General features: G+C 40.4%; 1 protein-coding gene and 1 pseudogene across 2 annotated transcripts in view; one reads left to right on the forward strand and one right to left on the reverse strand.

Annotated features, from left to right (window-relative positions):
* THSD4 (thrombospondin type 1 domain containing 4) overlaps positions 1-18,387 on the reverse strand; it is a 583,087-nt gene that overhangs the window by 121,684 nt on the left and 443,016 nt on the right. The gene's annotated exons all lie outside the window — the stretch shown is intronic.
* LOC118891017 lies at positions 12,655-13,070 on the forward strand (annotated as a pseudogene).

Genomic DNA, 18,387 nt, shown 5'->3' on the forward strand with positions numbered 1-18,387 from the left:
TCTGTTTGTTTTCTTTTTTATTGGGGGAATTTTCGAACGTGGTGAGATAGGAACAACTTTTAAGAAAAAAAAGAAAGTGCTCGAGAGCCAGCTTACATGGACATAAGCTTGATGCTTGGAAACTGTTTCCCTTTTTATTGAGCGATTTCAACTTGAGGCAGAAGAAGGAAAGCCGGCTAAGAGGGATGAGGGCCCCTCTCGGAGCACACAGCGGGCATGACCATGAGGGCTGGCGGACGTGAAGGAGCCCCCGTGGGTCCCAGAACCAACCATCGCCAGTCACAGTGGGCTGGCTATCCTGGGAACCAGAGGAACCAAGCTCCTGTGAGCTGGGGCTGCAATCCATGTATCTCGAATGAGGAACGTGTACAGAAAGGCTGCTTGAGCAGCTGCCTACAGGATGGATTTTTTTTAAAAATTTATTTATTTATTATTTATGGCTGTGTTGGGTCTTCGTTTCTGTGCGAGGGCTTTCTCTAGTTGCGGCAAGTGGGGGCCACTCCTCATCGCGGTGCGCGGGCCTCTCATTATCGCGGCCTCTCTCATTGCGGAGCACAGGCTCCAGACGCGCAGGCTCAGTAGTTGTGGCTCACGGGCCTAGCTGCTCCGCGGCATATGGGATCTTCCCAGACCAGGGCTCGAACCCGTGTCCCCTGCATTGGCAGGCAGATTCTCAACCACTGCGCCACCAGGGAAGCCCCAGGATGGATTTTATTGGGGATGGGGACAGGGCACATAAATAAACAAAGAGAAACTTCCAGGGAGGCTGATGCAACAGTCTAGGTGTGGGATGTGGGGTGGCGTGGTGCCCGGATGAGGAAAAGGCAAGTCTATGAATATCACAAAGGAGTAACTGGGAAGCCCTGAGCGTCTTCTTATGGATCATATCCTCTAGAGCTGAGCTTCTCAAACTGTCCTCACACACAAGAAATGATGGTACAACGAGGGAGGTGATAAGAGTTAAGAAGAAGTGAAAACATGGACATGCGATGGGGAGTGCTGGGGACATGCGATGGGAGGATGCTTTCACTTAGATCAGGGAGGGTGACAATAGCGTGTCCTGAACGACAGGTGTCATCCCTTGAGGACTATGGAGGGAGCACAGAGGCAGAGGGACATCCGGGGAAGGCCTTCAGGTCCCTCGCACCCTCTGTCTTGAAGCAGGAGCTGTAACACTTCCAGCTCGTTCAACAGTGCTTGATGTGACGTGTTCAGGTCTCCTCGCCTGTCTGGCCGCTCTCCCCGGATGAGGCCCCGTTTGTCACAGTTCCCGCTGAGACAGGGCCCGGAGATCTCAAGCCAGTTGTCCAGCTGCAGTCTGACTGGGCAGAGAGAGCTGGTTTAGGACACTTCTATTCATGCAGATGGAGCCTCCATTAGTTTTCTGGCAGTTCCACAACATTGTTTATTCATATCGAGCCAACCTGGTGACAGACTGGACATAGAGGCTGACAGAGCGAGAAAAGTCAGGGTATTTCAAGGGTTTGGGCCAGGAAAACTGTAAGTTAGACACGTAACCCAACCCCACGATAACTGTTTTGGTTTAGGCTCACTCCACCGGATTATAAAAGTGACTTGTTTATCTTTCCATCTCAAGTGCCTAGAACAGTCTTCAGGTCTCTGTGGGCATACCTTGGAGATATAGTGGGATTAGTTCACAACCATGGAAATAAAGTAAATATCACAATAAAGTGAGTCACACTAATTTTTTGGTTTCCCAGCGCATATAAAAGTTACATTTACACTGTACTGTAGTCTATTAAGTGTGCAATAGCATTATGTTTTTTAAAAAAATATGTGATTGCTAAAAAATGCAAATCATCACCTGACAACACAGGGTTGGCACAACCTTCAATTTGTAAAATAAATAAATAAACAAACAAACAAGCAATATCTGCAAAGCAAAATAAAGCAAAGTGCAATAAAACGAGGTCTGCCTGTATTGAGAGTATAGATGATCCTGATGTCCTTGATTATAAATGAATTTGATGACTATATTTCTCAGATGAGAAAACTGAGAAAAAGAGATGTCGCCTGATGTCCATGCACATTTGGGATGTCTCTACTTTGACTCACAGCCACTGCTTGTCCTACTGAGGCATCAGACAGGCTTCCCTGGGAAACAAGAATGGGGCTGGCAGTGAGAGAAATAGGGTTAATCATCCGGTGGTTCAACTAATATTTATGGGGTGCCCACAGAGACCTGGAGACTGTTCTAGGCACTTGAGATGGAAAGATAAACAAGTCACTTTTATAATCTGGTGGAGTGAGCCTAAACCAAAACAGTTATCATGGGGTTGGGTTACGTGTCTAACTTACAGTTTTCCTGGCCCAAACCCCTGAAATACCCTGACTTTTCTCGCTCTGTCAGCCTCTATGTCCAGTCTGTCACCAGGTTGGCTCGATATGAATAAACAATGTTGTGGAACTGCCAGAAAACTAATGGAGGCTCCATCTGCATGAATAGAAGTGTCCTAAACCAGCTCTCTCTGCCCAGTCAGACTGCAGCTGGACAACTGGCTTCAGATCTCTGGGCCCTGTCTCAGCGGGAACTGTGACAAACGGGGCCTCATCCAGGGAGAGTGGCCAGACAGGCGAGGAGACCTGAACACGTCACATCAAGCACTGTTGAACGAGCTGGAAGTGTTACAGCTCCTGCTTCGAGACAGAGGGTGCGAGGGACCTGAAGGCCTTCCCCGGATGTCCCTCTGCCTCTGTGCTCCCTCCATAGTCCTCAAGGGATGACACCTGTCCTTCAGGACACGCTATTGTCACCCTCCCTGATCTAAGTGAAAGCATCCTCCCCATCGCATGTCCCCAGCACTCCCCATCACATGTCCATGTTTTCACTTCTTCTTAACTCTTATCACCTCCCTCGTTGTACCATCATTTCTTGTGTGTGAGGACAGTTTGAGAAGCTCAGCTCTAGAGGATATGATCCATAAGAAGACGCTCAGGGCTTCCCAGTTACTCCTTTGTGATAGTCATAGACTTGCCTTTTCCTCATCCGGGCACCACGCCACCCCACATCCCACACCTAGACTGTTGCATCAGCCTCCCTGGAAGTTTCTCTTTGTTTATTTATGTGCCCTGTCCCCATCCCCAATAAAATCCATCCTGTAGGCAGCTGCTCAAGCAGCCTTTCTGTACACGTTCCTCATTCGAGATATGTCGATTGCAGCCTCAGCTCACAGGAGTTTGGTTCCTCTGGTTCCCAGGATAGCCAGCCCGCTGTGACTGGCGATGGCTGGTTCTGGGACCCACGGGGACTCCTTCACGTCCGCCAGCCCTCATGGTCATTGATATAGTAATAAAGAATCTTCTTATGCTTCACCTTCCTCCCCCAGAGCACTGGGCCTAGATGATTTTGTAAGTTCTATCAGATGTTCCAGGAACAGATAATCCCCACTTTACAAGTTGTTCCTGAGTACAGAAAAAGAAGGAAAGCTTCCCATTTTATTTAATGACAGTAGAATAGCTTTGATTCCAAAGCTGGATAAGAACAGTGAAAGAAAAGAAAACAATAAGCCAATGTTCCCTACTTTAACATGCCACAATCTTGAATTAAATGTTAGCTAACGTAATCCAGTAGTGTATTAAAATGGTAATAATTATATTCAAGTGATTTTATCTCAGCATGTAAGGATGGTACAATCTGATAAATATATCAATGTAATTCATTCCATCATTGGTACTAAAGAATAAAAATCATATGGGCATCTCAAAAGATGCTGTTTAAATAAAGCATTTGTTAAAGTCCAATTCGTATTTAAGATAAAGCATTCCTAGAAAAACTTAGAAGTAGAAGGGTGCTTCCTAAACCTGAAAATGGTAATCTACCAAAACCTACCCGCAGAAAACATCACTCTCAAAGGAGAAAAGTAAGACATATTCCTTTTAGGGTCTGGGAGAAGACAGAGGTGCCCAAATTACTGCTGCTCTTTCCTTATGGATGTCCTGGCCAGTGCAGTAACACAGAGAAAGGAAATAAGAAATATAAAGACTGGAAAAGATGAGACAAGACTGCCTTTGTCTGCAGATGGTATGTTTATCTACATAGAAAACCCAAGAAAATCCAAACACTCTTAGAATTAGTCACAGGGTACTGTGAGGTTGCACGATGCAAGATACTATGTCAAGGTCAATTGTACTTCTCTACAACCAACAATGAACCACCAAAAAAAGAATATAAAATAACATACTCTTCACAATAGCATCAAAGATGATGAATTATTTAGGAATTAAGTTCAAAGACAAATAAAAGATCTTTATGGAAAATGTATAAAAATCCTCTTAAAGGATAAAAAAGAAGATCTAAGTAGGTGGAAATATGTGACACAATTATGGATGGAAAAACCACATTTGACTTACGCATTTCCAATCCTGCAGAGTCCTCTAGACCTCCTCCAGGGAGTTCTCCCTGACTCTCAGGGGGAGGGCTTAGGGACCACCTGTCTGTGCTCTCCCAGTTCCTGTGCCTCTCTGTGTTTGTGATCTATTATCTGTCAGTCTCAGCCTGCTCCCTCAGGCTGTGAGCTCCTGAAGGCAGAGGTTGAATCTTCCTGTCTTTGCACTGCTGACATTTGCACAGTGCTTGGAATACAGTAACTGCTCAACTAAGGTTTATTGCGTGAATAAATAAAAGACAGATCCCTGCTTATATGCTCCCGCTTATCTGCTATCCCTCAAGATAAACACAAGGATCATCTTCATTTAAGAGCAATGAATAAGATAATAAAAATAAACAGGAGGAACTTAAAAAAGACCTATGAATCTTAGAGATTTTTCATAATCCCTATCCCTCCTTTCTAGTTCCCAATTCTGTCCTGTGTTCTCTTGCTCTTTTGAGTGCAGAGTTTTTCAACTTCTTTCTTTCTTCTAGATGGTACTCCCCATTTCCTCTAAGAAGATCTTTCTTTCTGAGATTCAGCCTTTTGAAGAGCCCCAACATATCCAGTTGGTGACATCATCCTCAAAGACTCCCATGGAATAGACTGATTTATCAAAGGCCTCCACTGGCTCACTGGAAAGGGGTTCTTGAACTCTGGTGAATCTTAGAGGCTGTTACAAAATAAGTATTCCTGGATCCCACTCCAGCCACCAGGAATCAGATTCTCTCGGAGGTGAAGTCCAGGTATGTATGTATTTTGTGTGTTTGTGCCTAATATTTGTCAAGATCAGCTGTGGTATAATGGAGTGTCCCTTGGGTGACTTTGGCCCAAGACATTATTCACACAGCTCCTCTCTGCAGGCAAGCCTGGCAGGGTCTTTTTGATGGACGTGAAGGATGACTTCATGACACCATATGATTTGGATTCCTGGCCAGTGATGACAGTTCATGCCCTTTCTTTAGTCTGAAGCAAGAAATCCATACTAGACTTCCACTTGAAAAAGGCATCATAAAAAGAGGGCAGGGCTTCCCTGGTGGCGCAGTGGTTGAAAGTCTGCCTGCCAATGCAGGGGACACGGGTTCGAGCCCTGGTCTGGGAAGATCCCACATGCCGCGGAGCACCTGGGCCCGTGAGCCACAACTACTGAGCCTGCGCGTCTGGAGCCTGTGCTCCGCAACAAGAGAGGCCGCGATAGTGAGAGGCCCGCGCACCGCGATGAAGAGTGGCCCTCACTCGCCACAACCAGAGAAAGCCCTTGCACAGAAACGAAGACCCAACACAGCTAAAAATAAATAAATAAATAAATAAATAATTTAAAAAAAAAATAAAGGAATTCCTTTAAAAAAAAAGAGGGCAGGTGTGAAAACAGTATTGGATTTACACATTAACACCAAATGGGTCCAAAACACAGTGTTTCAATTAAGCCACACACCAAATGCCTTCCATATTGATTATTTTCATCAAGAACTAAAGCTACCACTCTATAGCAAAGAAATGCACTGATAGATTTGTTGGGTGTCTCCTCCCCACCAAAATAGTACTTTGAAAGGAAAGTATTCCCCCCAATTGTGACTTAAGGTGTTTATATTAAAGAGTAGATAGTTTTAAAAATAGAAGTATGTTCTTATATTTTGCTGTAGTGGATGCTGTAGTATGTTGTCCCGATTCCCTTCAGGACTGAGGACACAGCTGAGTCCCTCCCCAGGACCTGTCTTCAGGAGAAGGAAGCTGCTTTGTTCAAAGGTTACCCTCCCTTCCTGGGGGCAGCCAGCATCCACTGATTGCTTGATGGAGGGGTACAAAGGCCTGGCCTCCTTGCCTTTATTGGGACAACTCTGAAGGGCCATTCCAGCTCCAGAACTCCCTATAAGATCAGTTGAGGTCTCTGTTGCATCTGCCCATTCCTGCATCCCACACCTTTCATGGGATATTGTTCCCAAGCACTCTCCCTGATAAACCTTCTGCACACAGATCTCAAGGTCTATTTCCTGGGGAATCCAACCTATGACATCTGTTTGGTTCATGTTACAACTTGATTTTCTGGTTAGATTTTAAACTCTTATGATAAAATATTTGGTCTTAACTACTTTAAGATGCTATAATATCAAGTACAGTGCTAAGCAAAATATATATTGGCTATTTTTCATTTCTACCTTTCAAATACTTCTAATGTTTCTCTTTTATAACATGGGTTCAGGTGTCAGATGACTTAGGCTGAGATCTCTACCAATTAGGGTAAATCATTTAACTTTTCTAAATCTCAGTTTCTTCATCTGCAAAATGGGATTAATAACAGTACTTATCTCATAACGTTGTTGTGATGATGATTAAATGATATACTCTATGTAAAGCACTTAGCACTATGCCTGGCACATAATAAGCATTCAATTAATGGTAGCTTTGTTGTTATGAATGGCATAACACTGGCACGACTCCGGTGACCTTAGTTATTATTACTTTAATCATCACTTTACTCCTTGATTGTTGTAATAGAAACTGGTCTTCCTGCCTCTTAGTTTTCCTTCACCTTACTCCTTCCCTCCAATTTTATCCAATGCCACTGAATTATTTTCTTTTAATGTTGCTTTCATTATATCACTTCTCCACTCAAAATTCTTCCTGATTACCACGACCTTTAAAAAGTGGCTCTTCCGTAGTCATCCAACCATTTTTCCAATGGAGAAAACTCTTCTTTATTGTCTTTGAACCATCAGTCTGAATTACTTTCCCTTTTTTTTTTTTTTAAAATCAATCCAAACCCTGCCCAGATCAAAGTGGACCCCATCAATTAAACTTCCTCTCTATCTAAGTCAATAGCTACCCCTGTCCTGAGTCTAGCATCCTCCCACGTTTCTAATACTGTATAGTCAAAGGCAGCCTTAAAGTTCTACGTTTTCCTCCGATTTCATAAATGAGTCAAAAAATCTCCCTTGATAAGCTTGTCATCAGGACAGACCACAAAGGTTGCTATTCTGAGCATCTCCATCAGTCCTTAGGTGCTTTTCACATCATTAAAATTTACAAAAGGATAGTACTAAAAAATAGAGTGGACATCTCAAAAAAGAAAAAAAGGTTTAAAAAAAAGTGACTCCCACCCACAAATAACACACAAGACCAAATGCTGAGCCACGATGAGGTAATGAGACATATGGAATTTGTCTAAAAGAAGTCAAGTGGCTTCCAGATTTGGAGGTTTGATGCCTCCAACTTATTTTTACTGGTAGAGATTCCATTTTATGAGTAATATTTGGGACATAGTATCAACAGTCGGCAGTTCACAAACTCTTTAAAAAGTCTGTCTCCCAGCAGAAAAGGTTTAATTAAGCTTGACAGAAACTATCTAGCAGCTTTCATAAGTAATTGCTATTACCCAAAATAGGACCAACTCATAAACTGCATGATTTCAGAAATGATGAATCAATAAAAATGTTTACAGAAACAGGATTTTGATTAATTCCTTCAGACTAACAAATTCATGGCACATGTGATAAATTGAGATTTCTACTGTCAATTAGGGAAACCCAGAAATCAAACCCAGCCCTCAAATATGGCTCTTTGGATAACTGATCCCAGATTTTGGCGTTGGAACCACTTTCTAAGCAGCTCCTCCAAGATCAACCGCACCACAGCTCTGGGCTTTGTTCCTGCTATAGTCAGGTTCAAAATTGCTTCAATTCTCATGAATTCATGCTAAGAGCTACAGTGAGACTGACTATGACAACATGCATTGTAATTATTATGAAGCCTTGGTAAATCAAGAAACAAGTCATCCATAAGTAATAATCGCTTCCCTTTATGCATATAAGCTCAACAGCAACCAAAATCATTAGCAGTTATAATAAAGTAATATTTCCTCTATTCCTAGGGTAAGAATTAACATGGAAGTTCCATTTATCTAGAGCACAAGTAAAAAATATTTTTTGTTATACAGCACTGTGCTCATAGTAATTAACTCTTGAGTTTCTACAAGGATCCAAAGAACCTTTGAAGCCATCAACATATATGAAATTATTTTCCTGCAGTTTCAGTGTCCAAACATATTTATTTGAAGATAATCAATGTGTGACAGCTATAGGAACACTCAGCTGATCAGAATATCAGTAATTTAACACTTCAATGGAAATTTACATGTAATTATTTAATAGATACAATATTACTATGTCATTCCCATAAACCATCTTCTATTTTTTCCAAAATGCTCTATACTTAATGAGTGCACAAAATAACCAAATAAGTGAAACAAAGTTAGTGTGTCAGAGCATCTCTGGGCCGAAAGGGACCTTCAGGGACACCCAAACCAATCCCTCCCCTGGGACAATTGTCCTTACAGCTTCTGGGTTGTTTTTATGTTAAAAATCTCCATTAAGTTACAAGAATTGTACATTCTCATTTTCACTCAGTATTTTGACAGTAATTTTCCATCTTCTTGTAGAAACTCTTGATAAAATAGTACTTATTATCCAGTACTTCTCCTGTATTTAACACTGTATTTCACAGCAATCTAAATTACCAGCAGTTGTAATTTTTTGGATGTTAAAATGTGAAAAAAAATGTGCATTTTACAACTGAAAACACATGGTCATTTTAGTGTGCAATCATACATGCAAAAAACAAGAGGTCATGAACATGCAGAATTCTGAAGCAAAGGAATCCAGAAATCATTTCATCTAACATCCTACATCCCCGTTTTTTTGTTTTTTTTTTTATCCCCGTTTTTAAAGACCAAGAGATTCAGAGCTAGGAAGTTATTTGCTCAAGATGACATAATAGGGGGGTAGCTGATGGGGAGAATGGAAAATAGGTTGGACTCCCAGCCTGAAACTGACCTGCTGGTTGTTAACCTTTTCAACCCTCACCCCAGTAACAGTGGTCACTAGGGCAGTGAGTCCAGGCTGGAGGGATGACATGGGATATATACACAGCCATTTTAAATTTTTTTTAGAAAAATGCATTTACTTTAATAAAATTTTTTAAAATAAAATGCAGTGGCACAAATCACCACAAAGTTATTTAAGTGATTATATCCATAGGCTGCTCTTGTAATTATATGCTAAAAATTTATGACTGTTCTCATTAACAGCATTTTCCCTCCTAATTAGAGCGATATCAAGAGCTTCTGAGAACGTGTAATATTTCCTAAAGTACTACAAAAAGTATCACAAACACAGTTTGTGCAACATTCATTTACATCACCTTTATCCACCCAAGGTTTCACTTCAAGCTTATGCAAGGTTACACACAGAATTCAAAAATCTAATTGTGTTATTTGATACCACAATTATCAGTAGGGTTGCTTCACAATGAGCTAATCCTGATGCCCTCCTGATGACAAATTATCTTGCGAGAAGATGACCTCTGTTTGGTAAAGGGCATACGGATGGTTACAATCCCCTAGGCAAGACCTTGCTATGCCAATCTGACCAAAGCTGGACCAATATTTTTTCCATGTTGATGCGTTACATGCAAATCATATCTTCATAGGTAATGTGCAGCATTTACATGTCTCTCCCTGTGTCTTGCATCAGGAATAAGGAAGAGGAAGCTACAACTATGCTTTCAAATACCTACAATATGTCAGGCACTGTATGAAGCATTGTACATTACTTATCTCACTCAGTTCTTTTTTATTTATTTATTTATTTAATTGTTTGGGGCTGCATTGGGTCTTCATTGCTGCACGTGGGCTTTCTCTAGTTGCGGTGAGCAGGGGCTACTCTTTGTTGTGGTGCACGGGCTTCTCATTGCGGTGGCTTCTCTTGCTGCAGAGCACAGACTCTAGGCGTGCGGGCTTCAGTAGTTGTGGCATGCGGGCTCAATAGTTGTGGCTTGTGGACTCTAGAACACAGGCTCAGTAGTTGTGGCGCACGGGCTTTGCTGCTCCATGGCATGTGGGATCCTCCCAGACCAGGGCTCGAACCCGTGTCCCCTGCATTGGCAGGTGGATTCTTAAACACCGTGCCACCAGGGAAGTCCTCACTCAGTTCTTAGCCATCCCAGAAGGTAGGTCTTACTAACCTCATGTTTTGGATGAGAAAATAGAAGATCAGAGATGTTAAGTAACTTTTCCAAGGGCTCACCAGGGGTATCATGGCAGAGCTGCCATCCAGAGCTCCACTTGTCTGATCCCAAACACTGCACTGGTTCCTCCATGCCTCCCTCTCAGGACTCTCAAAGGCCTTTAATCACAGCATCAATGCAACAGACAGCGCATTGTATATTTTTCTTCAAACTGCCTTCTGGGACTGCAGATGATTTTCTAAAGAGCTGCACGTAATTCCAGTCTTATAGGCTGCTCACCCTTGACAGAGAAGATGTTGACTAGATACTGGCTGAACAGAAGTGATATTAAGTAACATTGAAAGAACTTCAAACCTTGGTCAGGATTTCCTATCAGGTGTTACCTGAATTAGTTGGAAAAATGAATTGCTACTGTCAATCAGACCTCCCTCCACCTGTAGATATTTATTTCCATTTATTAAATAAAGTTCTATGTGGAATAGAGAGAAAGCTGTGCCATCCACCTATAGGTCCTGTTTGGGTGTATGCATTTGAATATAATGAACAGAGAGAAGAGGAACTTGAGCCACAAAGGAATAGAATGAATAGCAGCAATGGAAATTTCGATTTATAGTATCACCAGGTGGGATTAAAAATTTGTGCCAGGCAAGAAGAATGTGACCAGGAAGTTAAGTCATTAAACAACAAGCTTTTATGGAGTCTTAAGAGCAGGCTGATGAAAGAGAAAGAATGAATTAGTTTGAACACAACTTGCCGGTACTTCTGTCTTCCAGAAGATTGGGTCCTCAGCTTGTTTTACCAGATGCCAACTATCCTTGCTTTGCTGGGTTTGGAGAGAAACCCTCCTGGGTGCTAGATAGTGCATCCACTCTTTTTGTTTAAATCCTGGTTTGGGCTTTATGTTTAATTTGTAAAATGTATAAAGATGCATGTGTGAAACCTTTGAAAACTGTAAATCACTATAGGATGTAAAGAATTGTTCATTCAATTAAAAAAAATCAAAAAAATGTGTAAAGATGCAGAAGGGCATAGAAAATAATACCAAGTACTCAGTAAATTAATTTTTTGTTAAATTTGCTTTAGATATTTTCTTTCTTAGGGAAACACAACATTACTGATCATGTTGAGGAGGCTTTGGTATCCCTCCCTACTTCCATCCTCTCCCCAGAGGCAGTCTCTGAAGCTGGGGTACATCCATGCTCTTATAGTGTCTGTTTTGTGTTTTTAATTCAAATATTTGCATAATGGTAATGTATCTTTAGTAATTTGTTTTCTTCACTCTGTGTTCTTGAGAGCTAGCCATGTGGACACATGTGCATCTGGTTTATTCATTTTAACTGCTGTTAAGAGGGCACATGTGGAAGAGTTGCCCTGAAGTATATACCTAGAAGTGGAATTGCTTGCTTTTATGGTGTGCGCGCTTTCAGTTTTACTAGGAAGTGCCTCTGTTTTTAAGTTTCAGGTATCAATACACACCGTTTCTACATCTAAGTAAGACAACCTCCAACAGTACTAGGCTAAGAGAGTCTTATGAAAATTTAAGTGAGGTTAAATAGGCATCATAATTTTCTTCAAAAGACTACTTTGGGTACTTCCTTGGTTTTAGAGCTTTCCATGACTGAATGTACTCCCAAGCTTTGGGCTACGACCAGAGATGGAAAATAAGAACGCTTGTTGTTCAGAGGTGTGTGCTGATTGTTTGGGGTCTGTGGACATCAGCTCATGCCTGCCGGGTAGGAACTGGTAAATGGCTCCTTTGAGGACAAAGATAAACAGAAATAAAGAAATGCCAGAGCTAACTGGAAAATTGTTTTCATAATTCAATTTTGTTTTACATAACCTTGCTCCCCAAATGTTAGCAATTTAGCTCAAAGAGCTGTTACTGTTATTAAATAGTTACTAAATGTTGCAAAGAGACAGCTCAGCAAAACTCATGAACCGAGAAACCATTTTATGACCATTGTTTCACCTCTGGGGGTGGCTCGCTGCATTTTGTTCCAGGTCCCTAGGGCCCAGAGGTAATAACATCTGTATTTTTAAGACCAGCTTTGTACCACACCTGCATATCAATTCCCCTTTTTGACTTCTGCCTCTAAACCAAAGCCAAATGTTTGGCTACAGATTGGGTTTCCAGGGTTCGGCTGAGTATTAAATGCAGCAGCCCCAAGACTTCAGTGGTCCCACAAAAATTTTCTTAAGTGATATTAATTGAGTCCTGGGAAAGTTTAAAAACTATAAACTTGGTCGCATGCATGCTCCCGGGAAGGGTCTGTCCCAGTCGGCTCTGCCCTACCACCACAGTGTCCCCACCTGGCTGAAGCTGACGTCTGACGACGTGAAGGAGCAGATATAGAAACTGGCCAAGAAGGGCCTGACCCCCTCGCAAATCGGTGTGATCCTGAGAGACTCACATGGTGTTGCACAAGTACGTTTTGTGACAGGCAATAAAATCTAGAGAATTCTTAAGTCCAAAAGACTTGCTCCTGATCTTCCTGAGGATCTCTATCATTTAATTAAGAAGCTGTTGCTGTTCAAAAGCATCTCGAGAGAAACAGAAAGGACAAAGATGCTAAATTCCGTCTGATTCTGATTGAGAGCCGTATTCACCAGTTGGCTCGATATTACCAGACCAACGGAGTCCTCCCCCCAAATTGGAAATAGTCTTAAAAGTGGCTAACTGTCATAAACCAAGAGATAAACTTACTGTAATAAGGCAAACATCTCCAAGAGTGATGAACAAGTAAAACAAGGTAACAGCAAGATCCTTTGCAAACCCCAGGGTCTTCAGGCTCCTGCAGTGCTCTCCCAGCAGCTCCAGAGCAGCTCTGGTTTTCTGGTATTTAAAGGACCCACTTCTACAAAAACCACACTCACAGAAAGATAGACAAGATGAAAAGGCAGAGGGCTACGTACCCGTTGAAGGAACAAGATAAAACCCCAGAAAAACAACTAAATGAAGTGGATATAGGCAACCTTCCACAAAAAGAATTCAAAATGATAGTGAAGATGATCCGGGACATCAGAAAAAGAATGGAGGCAAAGACTGAGAAGATGCAAGAAATGTTTAACAAAGATAATGGAGGCAAAGACTGAGAAGATGCAAGAAATGTTTAACAAAGATCTAGAAGAATTAAAGAACAAACAATAGAGATAACTGAAATGACAAATACACTTGAAGGAATCAATAGCAGAATAACTGAGGCAGAAGAATGGATAAGTGACCTGGAAGACAGAATGGTGGAATTCACTGCTGTGGAACAGAATAAAGAAAAAAGAATGAAAAGAAATGAAGACAGCCTAAGAGACGTCTGGGACAACATTAAACACAACAACAGTCGCATTATAGGGGTCCCAGAAGGAGAAGAGAGAGAGAAAGGACCCAAGAAAATATTTGAAGAGATTATAGTCAAAAACTTCCCTAACGTGGGAAACGAAATAGCCACCCAAGTCCAGGAAGCACAGAGAGTCCCATACAGGATAAACCCAAGGAGAAACATGCTGAGACACATGGTAATCAAATTGGCAAAAATTAAAGACAAAGAAAAATTATTGAAAGCAGCAAGGGAAAAATGACAAATAACATACAAGGGAACTCCCATAAGGTTGACAGCTGATTTCTCAGCAGAAACCCTACAAGCTAGAAGGGAGTGGCATGATATACTTAAAGTGATGAAAGGGAAGAACCTACAACCAAGATTACTCTACCCGGCAAGGATCTCATTCAGATTCCATGGAGAAATCAAAAGCTTTACAGACAAGCAAAAGCTAAGAGAATTCAGCACCAACAAACCAGCTCTAGAACAAACGCTAAAGGAACTTCTCTAAGTGGGAAACACAAGAGAAGAAAAGGACCTACAAAAACAAACCCTAAACAATTAAGAAAATGGTAATAGGAACATACATATCGATAATTACCTTAAACGTGAGTGGATTAAATGCTCCAACCAAAAGACACAGGCTTGCTGAATACAAAAACAAGACCCATATATATGCTGTCTACAAGAGACCCACTTCAGACCTAGGGACACATAAAGACTGAAAGTGAGGGGATGGAAAAAGATATTCCATGCAAATGGAAATCAAAAGAAAGCTGGAGTAGCTATACTCATATCAGATAAAATAGACTTTAAAATAAAGAATGTTACAAGAGACAAGGAAGGACACTACATAATGATCAAGGGATCAATCCAAGAAGAAGAAATAACAATTATAAATATATATGCACCCAACATAGGAGCACCTCAATACATAAGGCAACTCCTAACAGCTATAAAAGAGGAAATCGACAGTAACACAATCATAGTGGGGGACTTTAACACCTCACTTTCACCAATGGACAGATCATCCAAAATGAAAATAAATAAGGAAACAGAAGCTTTAAATGACACGATAGACCAGATAGATTTAATTGATATTTATAGGACATTCCATCCAAAAACACCAGATTACACTTTCTTCTCAAGTGTGCACAGAACATTTTCCAGGATAGATCACATCATGGGTCACAAATCAAGCCTCAGTAAATTTAAGAAAATTGACATCATATCAAGCATCTTTTCTGACCACAATGCTATGAGATTAGAAATCAATTACAGGGGAAAAAAACGTAAAAAACACAAACACATGGAGGCTAAACAATATGTTACTAAATAACCAAGAGATCACTGAAGAAATCAAAGAGGAAATCAAAAAATACCTAGAGACAAATGACAATGAAAACACTATGATCCAAAAACGTATGGGATGTGGCAAAAGCAGTTAGAAGAGGCAAGTTTATAGCTATACAAACCTACCTCAAGAAACAAGAAAAACCTCAAATAAACAATCTAACATTACACCTAAAGGAACTAGAGAAAGAAGAACAAACAAAACCCAAAGTTAGCAGAAGGAAAGAAATCATAAAGATCAGAGCACAAATTAATGAAATAGATACAAAGAAAACAATAGCAAAGATCAATAAAACCAAAAGCTGGTTCTTTGAGAAGATAAACAAAATTGATAAACCATTAGCCAGACTCATCAAGAAAAAGACAGAGAGGACTCAAATCAATAAAATTAGAAATGAAAAAGGAGAAGTTATAACAGACACCGGAGAAATACAAAGCATCCTAAGAGACTACTACAAGCAACTCTATGCCAATAAAATGGACAACCTGGAAGAAATGGACAAATTCTTAGAAAGGTATAACCTTCCAAGACTGAACCAGGAAGAAATAGAAAATATGAACAGATCAATCACAAGTAATGAAATTGAAACTGTGATTAAAAATCTTCCAACAAAGACAAGTCCAGGACCAGATGGCTTCACAGGTGAATTTTATCAAACATTTAGAGAAGAGCTAACACCCATCCTTCTCAAACTCTTCCAAAAAATTGCAGAGGAAGGAACACTCCCAAACTCATTCTGTGAGGCCACCATCACCGATACCAAAACCAGACAAAGATACTACAAAAAAAAGAAAATTACAGACCAATATCACTAATGAATATAGATGCAAAAATCCTCAACAAAATACTAGCAAACAGAATCCAACAACACATGAAAAGGATCATACACCATGATCAAGTGGGATTATCCCAGGGATGCAAGGATTCTTCAATATACGCAAATCAATCAATGTGAAACACCATATTAACAAATTGAAGAATAAAAACCATATGATCATCTCAATAGATGCAGAAAAAGGTTTTGACAAAATTCAACACCCACTTATGATAAAAACTCTCCATAAAGTGGGCATAGAGGGAAGCTACCTCAACATAATAAAGGCCATATATGACAAACCCACAGCGAACATCATTCTCAATGGTGAAAAACTGAAAGCATTTCCTCTAAGATCAGGAATGAGACAAGGATGTCCATTACTCTCACCACTGTTATTCAACATAGTTTTGGAAGTCCTAGCCATGGCAATCAGAGAAGAAAAAGAAATAAAATGAATACAAATTGGAAAAGAAGAAGTAAAGCTGTCACTGTTTGCAGATGACATGATACTATACATAGAGAATCCTATAGATGCCACCAGAAAACTACTAGAGCTAATCAACGAATTTGGTAAAGTTGCAGGATACAAATTAATGCACAGAAATCTCTTGCATTCCTATACACTAATGGTGAAAAATCTGAAAGAGAAATTAAGGAAACACTCCCATTTACCACTGCAACAAAAAGAATAAAATACCTAGGAATAAACCTACTGAGGGAGACAAAAGACCTGCATGCAGAAAACTATAAGACACAGATGAAAGAAATTAAGGATGATACCAACAGATGGAGAGATATACCATGTTCTTGGACTGGAAGAATCAATATTGTGAAAATGACTATACTACCCAAAGCAATCTACAGATTCAATGCAATCCCTATCAAATTACCAACGGCATTTTTTATGGAACTAGAACAAAAAATCTTAAAATTTGTATGGAGACACAAAAGGCCCCGAAGAGCCAAAGCAGTCTTGAGGGGAAAAAAATGGAGCTGGAGGAATCAGACTCTCTGACTTCAGACTATACTACAAAGCTACAGTAATCAGGACAATATGGTACTGGCACAAAAACAGAAACATAGATCAATGGAACAAGATAGAAAGCCCAGAGATAAACCCACGACCTATGGTCAACTAATCTATGACAAAGGAGGCAAGGATATACAATGGAGAAAAGACAGTCTCTTCAATAAGTGGTACTGGGAAAACTGGACAGCTACATGTAAAAGAATGAAATTAGAACACTCCCTAACACCATACACAAAAATAAACTCAAAATGGATTAGAGACCTAAATGTAAGAGCGGACACTATAAACTCTTAGAGGAAAACATAGGAAGAACACTCTGACATAAATCACAGCAAGATCTTTTTTGTTCCACCTCCTAGAGTAATGGAAATAAAACCAAAAATAAACAAATGGGACCTAATGAAACTTAAAAGCTTTTGCACAGCAAAGGAAACCATAAACAAGAGGAAAAGACAACCCTAAAAATGGGAGAAAATATTTGCAAACGAATCAACGGACAAAGGATTAATCTCCAAAATATATAAACAGCTCATGCAGCTCAATATGAAAAAAACAAACAACCCAATCCAAAAATGGGCAGAAGACCTAAATAGACATTTCTCCAAAGAAGACATACAGATGGCCAAGAAGCACATGAAAAGCTGCTCAACATCACTAATTATTAGAGAAATGCAAATCAAAACTACAATGAGGTATCACCTCACACCAGTTAGAATGGGCATCTTCAGAAAATCTACAAACAACAAATGCTGGAGAGGGTGTGGAGAAAAGGAAACCCTCTTGCACTGTCGGTGGGAATGTAAAGTGATACAGCCACTATGGAGAACAGTATGGAGGTTCCTGATAAAACTAAAAATAGAATTACCATATGACTCAGCAATCCCACTACTGGACAAATACCCAGAGAAAACCATATTTCAAAAAGACACATGCACCCCAATGTTCACTGCAGCACTATTTACAATAGCCAGGTCATGGAAGCAACCTAAATGTCCATGGTCAGACGAATGGGTAAAGAAGATGCGCTACATATATACAATGGAATATTACTCAGCCATAAAAGGAACGAAATTGGGTCATTTGTAGAGATGTGGCTGGATCTAGAGACTGTCATAGAGAGTGAAGTAAGTCAGAAAGAGAAAAACAAATATCGTATATTAACGCATATATATGGAACCTAGAAAAATGGTACAGATGAATAGGTTTGCAGGGCAGAAATTGAGACACAGATGTAGAGAACAAACGTATGGACACCAAGGGGGGAAAGCGGCGGCGGGGGGGGGGTGGTGTGATGAATTGGGCATTTGGGATTGACATGTATACACTGATGTGTATAAAATGGATGACTAATAAGAACCTGCTGTATAAAAAAATAAAATAAAATAAAATTCAAATATATATATATAAATTTTAGAGGAAAAGAAGATGAAAGGAAATGAAAGGCAGGAAGAAGAAGAAAAGGG

The sequence above is a fragment of the Balaenoptera musculus genome, chromosome 2 (genome assembly GCF_009873245.2).
Source record: "Balaenoptera musculus isolate JJ_BM4_2016_0621 chromosome 2, mBalMus1.pri.v3, whole genome shotgun sequence".
Classification (NCBI taxonomy): Eukaryota; Metazoa; Chordata; class Mammalia; order Artiodactyla; family Balaenopteridae; genus Balaenoptera; species Balaenoptera musculus.